Source organism: Triticum aestivum, chromosome 7A (genome assembly GCF_018294505.1).
Source record: "Triticum aestivum cultivar Chinese Spring chromosome 7A, IWGSC CS RefSeq v2.1, whole genome shotgun sequence".
NCBI lineage: Eukaryota > Viridiplantae > Streptophyta > Magnoliopsida > Poales > Poaceae > Triticum > Triticum aestivum.
Window position 1 is genome coordinate 622,111,983 of NC_057812.1, and position 10,887 is coordinate 622,122,869.

Consider the following 10,887-nt stretch of genomic DNA (forward strand, 5'->3'; position numbering starts at 1 on the left):
TGCAAATTCCTAGAGGATGCTGGATTACACAGAAGCCAGGTGGAGTCGTCAGCTGTGTCGGGGAAACTAATCCACGAACACCTATGGGGCCGGCGGACCAGGCCCCTTTCGGTTCGGCAGGGGGCGGAGATCACACGAAGAGCAGATCGAGGCAGAGCACACGGGCGGTTTACCCAGCTTCGGAGCTCTCCAGAGAGATAACACTCCTACTGCTGCTTGTCTGGCTGTATTATCTTGTGTTCTTGCTCTAGAGAGAGCGTAGTGTCTTTCTGGGTTACGAATGAGTTGAGCCCATCCAACTGGAACCCGAACCCCCTCTACGTTGCGCAGGGGCCTCCTTTTATACGCTAAAGGGGTCACCGACAGGTGGCAACGCAGAGAAGGGCAAAAATGTAAAAAGCGAGGTGGTTGGTACGGTTACTTGTACAGTGCACCCTACCTAAGCCTGACGGCAGGGGACAAGGGCATTAAATGCCCGTCTGAGTCGCCCAAACAGTGCAGAAAGGGACCGTTAGGGGCGCCACCGTTCGCCACGATGGCGATCTTGTCAGCTTCGCATGCCACCGCGCATCGCTGGCTGCACAGCCTCCCGCCACGCGCGCCTGGAGAGGCCCCTAGAGCGACACGTTGGTAAGATGCGCTGGAGTGTGGGCACAGAGTGGCCGCCTGCCGCGGCAAGCGCCTTGCCGCTGCTGCTATCTTGTCGGGTCCGGAAGCTTGTCGCTCACCGGGCTCCGAGGTACCTTGATTGGTCTTCCCAGCAAGCTCCTCTTGCCGGGGCCTTGTTGCCTTGCCGGAGCGCGTGACGCGTCGCGACAAGTTCCTTGGAATGCCTTGGTTGGCCTTCCCGGCAAGCTCCTCTTGCCGGGGCCTTGCCTCCTGAGCTCAAATACTTTGTTCTTGAATGGCTCCAAGGGAACCACGGAGGACTTTGACGGTCGCCCGGCAAGCCTTGCCGCGGGGCGCTGCAACTGCCCGTGCACAAGTCCGGGGTACAAGGGTACCCCTATTCTAGTACACTGACAGGAGCCCCCGGGCCTGGGCCATACACGGTGTCGAGCGCTGTTGGGCCAGGCCCAAAACAGGGCATGGGCACACGCGGCCTGGGCCACGGCGAATCTTGCTCCGTATCCACCGCGCCCTCCCCTAATGGCACGCTTTGAATGCGGCATCGTGGGAGGGATCGTGGGGGATTCTTTATTTAGAAGGGCGAAACATCCGCCCCGTCCCTCTTTATAAGCAGAGGAAACAGGGGCAGTTCGTTCCCCCTTGCTGGTTACCACTACTCCATTTTCACGAACCCCCGCTGCATCCCCCTTCTCCTCCAAACCGGGAGAGCAGCGCTCTGCTCCCCCATTGCCACCAGCAGCACCAACACCGTCGACCTCCTCCACCACTTCCGCCATGGCTCCGAAAGCCGACAAGGGGAAGGGCGTGAAGTCGGCCGAGGCGCAGCGGCTAGCGGCGCTGCGGAAGGAGCGGGCGATCTTCTCCCCTAAGCTCGGCGCACAGGAGCTGAGGGAGTACTTCTACCTTTTTTGGGCGACGGAGACGCGTGCGCATCCGCGCACGAGGGTTCTTCCGGCCGCCGCTTCGGAGCTGGCTCCAAACGGGTACCCATTCTTCGCGCTATTCTTCTATTGCGGGCTCTTCCCGCCCTTCTCGGAGTTCTTCTGCGATATCATGAACACATACGGCTTCCGCCTTCTTGACTTCACCCCCAACGCTGTTCTGACCATGGCAGTTTTCGCACATTTGTGCGAAAACTTTGTCGGAGTCCACCCCAATGTTGCCCTTTTCCGCCACTACTTCATACCTCGGGTAGAGAGAGGAGAACCGCTTGCCGGAGGGATTGCCTGGGTCTCGAGAGTCGGCAAGAAGGAGGCGTACTTGGATGGTGAGCTCCGCAGCAAGTGGGAGGAGTGGAGAGCGGAGTGGTGCTGGATCATCGAGGAGAATCCGCAGCCCTTCACCGCCGTGCGCCAAACTCCAATAGTGCGTGGCAATGACTGGAGCAACGTGGCCCCGGAAGACGAGAGGCTGAAAATCGCCACTACTAGGATCCTCCGCCTCAGGCTTGCCGGGCTCACTGTAGGTGCGGTAGGCGCAGATTTCCTCCGCCGCCGCATCGCCCCTCTACAGGAGAGGGGGAGGCCCGCCTGGGAATTCAAGAACTCAGCGGACATCATGAGGCTGCGGCCGGGCCTCATCTACAACTTCACTGTCTTGGAGCTGGATGCAATGCTTCTGGAGTTGTTCAAACGCGACCCCCAACACCCATTCATGCTGCCAAGGGGCGTCGTCCCTTTATGCAATAACTCTTCGCTTGTCCGGATCCGCGCCATGATGTCGTTGTGCGATTCACACGGAATCGTTCCAACTTGGCAAGAGCCTGCGGATGACGTCGTGCAAGCGTTCTTCGACAACTTGGAAGAAGTGCCGGTCCGCGCTGACGAGCAGAAGAGTCTCACTCGCGACACCACCGACGAAGAGCTGCAGCACATCGCCACTAGGGCGGAAGAGGTTGCGGCCGCAGCTGCCGCGGGCGTGTTCGGGTTCACCATGGAGGAGGCGGAGGCTGCAGAGGCGGCAAACCTTGCCGAGCGCGCGGAGTTCGTTGGCGAGGAGGAGCCTGCCGGTTCCGAAGCCAAGCCGAGCGAGGCCGACGAGGAGGAACCCGAGCCTACGGAAAACTTGCCGCAGGCGGAGCCCCCGGCCCCGCCAAGAAGGCACCTTCGTAGGGCTGGGGACGCAGCGGGGCGGCAGCCGGGTCAACAGCCGCCGAGCCGTGCGACACGCTCTACCGCGGCAAGCAATGTTGCCGCGGGAGCGCCTGACGCAGCAGCGGCAACCGGAGCGGGATCTTCCCGGGCCACCGCCACCGCCCCCGCCAAGCCTGCAAGGGACCCTACTCCTCCGCCTCACCGCACCGTAGGGGGGCCGGACTTTGATCTTTCCGCGCTTAGCTCCGACGAGGAGGAAGAAGAGTAAGTTTCTTCGATGCTCTTGTAGTTCTTCAATCTTGCTGTTTATATCCTGTATCTGACTTGCTTCAATCTGGACTCCTTTCTTTTCAGGACGCTGGCCCAGAGAGCGGCGAAGAGGGCCAAGGCCGCGGTGATTGTCATCGAAGATGACCCCACCGTGTCTGCAGGGGGTGGGTCTGTGACCACCTTGACGGACCCGGCAATTACTCCTCGAAGCAGCCCCCAGCGTAAGTTTATAGTTAGCTTTCTGTTGTCGGGCGCGCATGAGTGCTTTTTCCTTTGTTGATATCTTGCTTGTTGACTTGTGTAGGAGCAGAGCAGCCACATCAGGAGCGCCCGGAAGCTGGTCCCGAAGTGCCATCTGCTTCGACTACGCCCCCAAGGGAGGGGTTCCCGGCAAGGGAGCGCTCTCTGACAAGGGAGAAATCTCCGGCAAGGGGTAGTTCTCCGGCAAGGGACAGCACCAACGACCCTGCGGTGGCTGAGACCGCAACTGCAGATCTTGGCACAGGTAATCCACTTGTCCAAAAACTTTTCCCTTGGGCTCTTCTTCTCTTGGATTTTTGATTGATTTTCCCCCCTTCTTCGTTCTTCAGACCCCTCTGCTACTGAGCCAATGGAGACAGAGGGCGCTGGCGAGGAAAGGGCCGGTGCTGATGAGACCGCCGGCGAGGAGGCCGCCAGGGCTGCCGCTGCAGAAGCCGGCGAGAGGTCGAGCGATCGCACTGACGACCCTGAGGCCGCAGGAGCGCCAGGCGCTGCACCGACCGCTGATCCCTCTGCCGCTTCTGCGGAGCCGGGCTCCGAGGAGCCCCAGCCCGGCGCCTACTTGAAGGCCGGTGACAATATTTTCATCAAGCTACCCTGGGCGTCGGGCTCCAGGGCGCCGGTCGAGGGAGAGACTTTCGACGGGGAGGTGCTCGCCTCTGCTGGACTGTCGTTGGTCGACGCGCCCAGCAGCAGCAGCGGCGAGCCCGAGGAGGAGCAACTACTGCGGAAGCTGCTGTCACTCTACCGCGCCCGGCAAGCCAAGCTGGCTTCCCGGGAAGCGCTTGTCGCGAAGGAGGGAGTGGACATGGAGAAGCGTGCGGAGGAGCTCCGGGGCCACAATCAAGAAGCTCTCCGGTCCCTGGCGCAGGAGCGGGAGCGACTCGACGAAGAGCGCACAACCTTCCTTCTCGAGAAGGCCGAAGCTGAGGAGGAGCAAAGGCTGGCCGCCGAGAAGCAGTCCGCGCGGGAAGGTGAACTAGTGCAGCGGAAAGCCAACCTCGACAGCTATGAGGAAGAGCTCGCCGAGCGCGAGCAAGCACTTGGCGGGGCGCTCAAGGAGGCAAAGGACGCTGCGGCAATTGCAGAGGCCGCCAAGAAAGAGCTGGAGGAGAAGGTGGCGCAGCTGGAGACCAACATTGGGAAGAGCGGCGAGGAGCTTGCCGCGCTCAAGCGTGAGCGTGAGAAGGATGCTGCCGCCCACGGTGAGCTGCAAGGTCTTCTCGCTGAGAGGGGCAAGGAGCTCAGCGCCGCCAAGGATTCCAAAGCAGACCTGGAGCTGAAGCTGGCCACACTGACACAGACGCTGGAGGCCGCCAAGGAGCAGGAGAAGACCTTGTCGGAGAAGGTCAAGGCTGACGCAGCGCTGCTGGAGAGCATTGCAGTCACCCAGAACTCGTTCAGAGACACTATGGAGCACTGGACTAAGGGTCTGGTGAACACTGTCGCAGTTATCAACGAGGAGCTGGCGCAACTGGGGATGGAGGACTTTGGGTATCCTTCCGATGAGAGCCTCCAACCCAGCGCCAAACTCAGCCTGTTCTTCAAGGGCGTGGTGACGGCACTCCAGTGGCTCCGGGAGAGGATCCCGAAGCAGTTGGCCGACGAGTCGCGCAAAATCTGCGCCGGGGTTCTCCAGAAGGTGTTGATGAAGGTGGCCTTCCGCAATCCAGGCCTTAGCTTCACCAACATCCTCAAGTCCTTGCCGCCAGACGCCGATCTGGACGCACTCAAGGCCCTTTTCGCACCCATTGTGGACAAGGTGAGCGAGATCAAGAGGGTCGAGGGCGGACGTGTAGACTAGGCCGCCCATTTCTTCTTTTCCCTTGCCGCTGCTAGTCATGTTATGAAAACATTCTGTTAGAGCCACGACAAGTTATCTTGTAATATAACTTAATTTTTGTTATCAATTGCTATGTTATTTCCTCTACTAGATTCCTTCCTTTGTATGTTTTTACCCTACGCTTCTAGGGAACTTTTCGGCGCAGGCACCCGAGCCGCGAGCGCTGAGTGCGGAACTTCAGCAGCCTGCTGGCGGCGCTGCTTCCGACAAGAAACCTTGTCGTGACTAGATGCAGCACACTTAAGCTGTTGAGCGGACTCGAAACAAAATAAGGGCGCAACTAGCCACGAGTTGGTTCCTCCGCGCACAGGTTTACCATACAAAGCAGGGTCGTTCGAGGAAGATAACTCAAAAATTTAAAAATTGATTGCTCAAACTTTGGCAACTTAGCTTTTCTGTCGTTTGCTTCCTGGCAAGGCCTGTCGTTTGCTTCCCGGCAAGGCAAAACTTTGCTTGAACGACGCCTGGTCCATACCATCTTCTCTTTCCCCCGGCAAACTTGTGTGCGAGGGAACCTTCTTTTCCTTTGTTGAAAAAGAAGAAAGAAGAGAAAATAGTAATATGGAGCTCTTCGGCTCGTTACTGCTTACCTGATGTAGGTGCTGCACAAAGTGTCAGATAATCGCATGCAAGAAGGAAACTAATGCATGAAATGGACAAGTTATGCGGAGCACATGGGGGTTCTTTTTATGCACGGGATCTGCGCCCGGCTTTGTACAAAGGATTACATGCAACAGCGGCAAGACTTGTACAAAAGGTGGTTGCCGGAACGGGGTTCCGGCAACCGCGCCCTACGGGAAAAACTTATGAAGATGTTCTATGTTCCAGGAGTTGCTCACCGGAATGCCATCTTCGGTCTCAAGGCGGACAGCGCCGGGCCTTGTGACTTGTCTCACCCGATAAGGGCCTTCCCACTTCGGCGTCAACTTGTTGGAATTCTTGGCGGACTGAACGCGCCGAAGAACAAGGTCGCCTTCCTCGAAGCTTCTGGCCTTAACTTTGCGGCTATGGTAGCGGCGCAAAGCTTGCTGGTATCGAGTAGCTCGTACAACAGCCTAAAGATGATCTTCCTCAAGGAGCAGCGCGTCGTTTTGTCGCAGCTGTTCTTGCTCAAACTCATCATAAGCGAGCACTTGAGGTGATCCGTATACGAGTTCCGTGGGAAGAACTGCCTCTGCTCCGTAGACTAGAGCGAAAGGTGTCTGGCCAGTGGCTCGATTTGGCGTCGTTCTGATCGACCAAAGAACCACCGTGCCAGTTCCGCACTTGCGCAGCCTGTCGAAAGTTCTGGTCTTGAGCCCGCGCAGCACTTCAGCATTTGTCCTCTCCGCTTGACCGTTGCTTCTCGGATGAGCAACAGAAGCGAAGCAGACCTTGGCGCCAAGGTCTTGGACGTACTACATGAAGGTGCGGGTCATGAATTGCGTGCCGTTGTCGGTGATGATCCTGTTAGGGATCCCGAAACGGCAAACAATTGACTTGAAGAACTTGACTGCTGACTGTGCTGTCACCTTCCTCACTGGCTGCACTTCCGGCCACTTTGTGAACTTGTCGATTGCGACGTACAAGTACTCAAAGCCCCCGATAGATCGGGGGAAAGGGCCGAGGATATCGAGCCCCCAGACCGAAAATGGCCAGGATAAAGGGATCGTCTGGAGAGTTTGAGCTGGCTGGTGTATCTGTTTGGAGTGGAACTGGCACGCTTCACACTTGGTTACTTGTGCAGTTGCATCCTGGAGGGCTGTCGGCCAAAAGAAGCCTTGCCGGAAAACTTTGCCGGCAAGTGCCCTTGCGCCTATGTGGTGGCCACATATGCCTCCATGTATCTCTGCCAACAGCTTTTGTCCATCTTCCCGGCAAATACACTTCAATTTCACACCGTTGAGTCTTCTTCTGTACAGTATGCTATCGACAAACTGGTACATACTTGACTGCCGGGCTACTCTTTCCGCTTCTTCTTGCTCTTCGGGAAGTTCTCCTGTCTGAAGGAAATGGACAATCTGCTGTGCCCATGCTGGAGCTTGTGGCTCAACAACAAGGACTAAAGGCACATCTGCTGCTGCGGGAACATCCGCTTCTACGGCAAGGACCTGTGGCCCTGTCGGAGCTTGATGTTCCCCGGCAAGCTTGCCGGAGCAAAACTTGTCGGGAGCGTCTGCTTCAACGGAATAAATCATAAGGTTTGCCGGAGCAGACTGCCCCTCAGCATTCTTGGTGTTGATCTTGGGGACTTTCTTGGCGGCGGCTTCGGGGAGCTCTGCCGGAAAGTAGTCGCCAGAAACCAACTTCCTCTTCTTGCTTTGTCCAGTTGAGGGTGTTACGGATGGTTGAGTCAACTTGAGCACAAAGATCCCTGGTTCCACAGGTAACTTTAGTGCGGCGCACTTTGACAGGCCATCAGCAATGTCATTCTGAGCTCTCGGGATATGTTCCATCTGTAGGTCGTCAAAGTGCTCTTCTAGCTTCCTCACTTCATCAACATATGCTTCCATCAATGGACTCTGGTAGTTCTTGTTCACTTGGCGGACGACAAGCTGTGAGTCACCCCTGACAATGAGCTTCTTGATCCTAAGGTCTGCTGCGATTCTAAGACCGGCAAGCAATCCTTCATACTCTGCAGTATTGTTGGTTGCTTGCTCCTTGGGGAAGTGCATCTGGACTACGTACTTGAGGTGCTCTCTGGTGGGTGCGACAAGCAGCACACCCGCACCAGCGCCTTGTAGCGAGAAGGCACCATCAAAGTACATCAGCCACTCTTTGTTTGCCTCTTTGACGGGGATGCTCGTCTCTGGTATTTCTTCATCTGGGGTTGGCGTCCACTCTACTATGAACTCTGCCAATGCTCTGCTTTGGATAGTTGAAGTGCTCTCAAACTTGAGGCCAAAGCTTGACAATTCCAGCGCCCACTCGACAATCCTGCCTGTCGCTTTTGGATTTTGTAGTATCCTCTTCAGCGGAAAGCGAGTGACGACTGTGATCTCATGTGCTTGGAAGTAATGGCGCAGCTTCCTCGAGGCCATGAGGAGGACGAAAAGCAACTTCTGCACACCAGAGTACCTTGATCTAGCCCCCTGCAGAAGGGAACTGACAAAGTAAACTGGACGCTGCACCATTCTCTTCTGCATCTTATCATGCTCCTGCGCAGATCCATTTTTGTCGGGACCATAGCTTGTCGGCGAAGCCCCCTGCTTGTCGCTGAATGCATCTGCCGGGGTTGCTGGCTCATCATCTGCCTCCCTCTCCGCCACTAACGCAGCACTAACCACTTGATTGGTTGCCGCTATATACAGCAACAACTTCTCTTGCGGTTTAGGTGCGACAAGTATTGTAGTGGAGGACAGATATCTCTTCAATTCCTGCAGCGCAGCCTCCGCCTCTGGAGTCCATTTCATTGGACCTGCCTTTTTCAAAATTTTGAAAAACGGCAGGGCACGCTCAACAGATTTAGAGATAAACCTGCTGAGAGCAGCCACGCAACCGGCAAGCCTTCGTACATCCTTGACGTGCTTTGGTGCTTCGATCTGCTCGATGGCCTTGATCTTGTCGGGATTGGCTTCAATTCCCCGCTGGGACACGAAGAACCCGAGAAGCTTGCCGGAAGGGACTCCAAATACGCACTTCTCGGGGTTAAACTTGAGGTTGATCTTGCGCAGGTTTGCAAATGTCTCGTCTAAATCTTGAATCAGGGTCGCCCTGTTCTTGCTCTTGACCACTATGTCATCCATGTAAACTTCCACATTTCTGTGCATTTGCGGCTCAAAAGTGTGGTGGACTACCCTTGCGAATGTTGAACCAGCATTCTTCAAACCGAAAGGCATCCGTACGAAGCAGTACGTGCCACACGGGGTGATAAATGTGGTTTTCTCTTCATCCTCTTCTGCCATGAAGATCTGATGGTATCCTGAGTATGCATCAAGAAATGAAAGCAAATCACATCCGGCTGTGGAGTCAACAATCTGGTCAATGCGTGGCAAGGGAAATGGGTCTTTGGGACAAGCTTTATTAACATCAGTGAAGTCAATACAAAGTCTCCATTTCCCGTTAGCCTTGCGCACAACAACAGGATTGGCCAACCACGTGGGATGGAGCACTCCTCTGACAAGGCCTGCTGCTTCCAACTTCTTGATTTCTTCTGCGATGAATTCTTAGCGCTCCACTGCCTGCTTCCTGACTCTCTGCTTGACGGGCCGCGCATGAGGACAGACGGCAAGGTGGTGCTCAATTACTTTCCTGAGAACACCGGGGATATCAGACGGTTGCCATGCAAACACGTCGACATTCGCCCGCAGGAAAGCAATGAGCGCGCTTTCCTATTTGGGGTCCAGAGTGGCGCTGATGGTGAAGGTACCACCAGCGCCATCCTCCTTGGCGGACACCTTCTTGGTCTCAGGTGTAGCTGCCATTGCCTTCTTACACTTGCCGGTGGAGCTCGATGGTGCATCCTCGACGGTAGCGCAGCACTCCGAAGAGGTGCGCTTGCCGGAGTGGGCATCAGAGCTCTTGCCGGACTTGGTCTTCTTCTTCCCCCCGGGTGCTTCAGCGGCAAGTGTTTTGCGTTCTGCTGCGGCTGCTGCTTCCTGGTAGATCTTGTCGGCATAGATAAGAGCATCCTTCTTGTCGCCAGGGACAGAGATGACACTTATCGGGCCTGGCATTTTCAGTACGTTGTATGCATAGTGAGAGGCTGCCATGAACTTGGCAAGTGCTGGACGGCCAAGGATTCCATTGTAGGGCAATGGAAAATCAGCAACATCAAAAGTGACCCTCTCAGTCCTGAAGTTCAGCTCGTTGCCAAATGTTACCGGCAGCGTGATTTTTCCCTTCGGCTTGCTCCTTCCCGGGTTGATTCCTTGAAACGTGCCGGTCTCTTCGAGCTCGCTGTCAGGGATCTGGAGTTTCTGGAGCACCGTGGAGGAGATCAGATTCAAGCCGGCCCCGCTGTCAACTAGCATCTTTGTAACCTTGAGGTTGCGGATTGTTGGTGAAACCAACATCGGCAAGCACCCGACTGCAGTTATGCGATCAGGGTGGTCCTCAATATCAAAGATGATAGGCGTGCTGGACCATTTCAGAGGCCTGCGTGACTCGACGGGTGGTTCTGCTGCATTAACTTCCCGCACCCACTGCTTGAGCTGACGGTGCGAGGTATGAAGAGATGCGCCACCGTCAACGCACATGACCTCTGTGGCTTTCTGGAACTCCTGCTCATCAGTCTCCTCATCATCCATGTCTTCGTCGTCATCGTCATCTTCATCCTTGTCGCGGCCGCAGGGAGGTTTGTCTCCTTGCCGCTGTTTAGCCTTGCCGCGGCGTCCTCCTCGGCCAGGACGTTTCTTGCCGGATCCCCCAGCACCTTCCTGGGCTTTCTCCTTGTCGTGCCGCTCGTATTCAGCTTTCTGTTGCTCAACGAGTTGCTCGACTTTCTTACAGTTCTGGAGATCATGGCCCTTGGTGCGGTGGATCTTGCAATACTGCTTGTTGGTGCTGTCCTACTTGTCGGCGACTGCCACCTCCGCAGCAACCTCCTTGCCGGAGTCACCAGCTTTGGCTTCCTTGGGGCCACCACCGTTACCGGACTGCTCAACAACTAGCACTTCTTTGCCTTTCTTCTTCCTATTGTTCTGCCGCCGGTTTTTCCTTGCCGGGGTAGTGTCCTCACTGTCAGATCCTCCCGCTCCTACATTCTCTCCGGGGAGTCTCCTCCCTTCCTCAGCACATGCACACTTGTCGGCCAGTGCATACAGTTCACTGTCATCTCTGATCTTGCACATCGCCATTTCTTCCCGCATC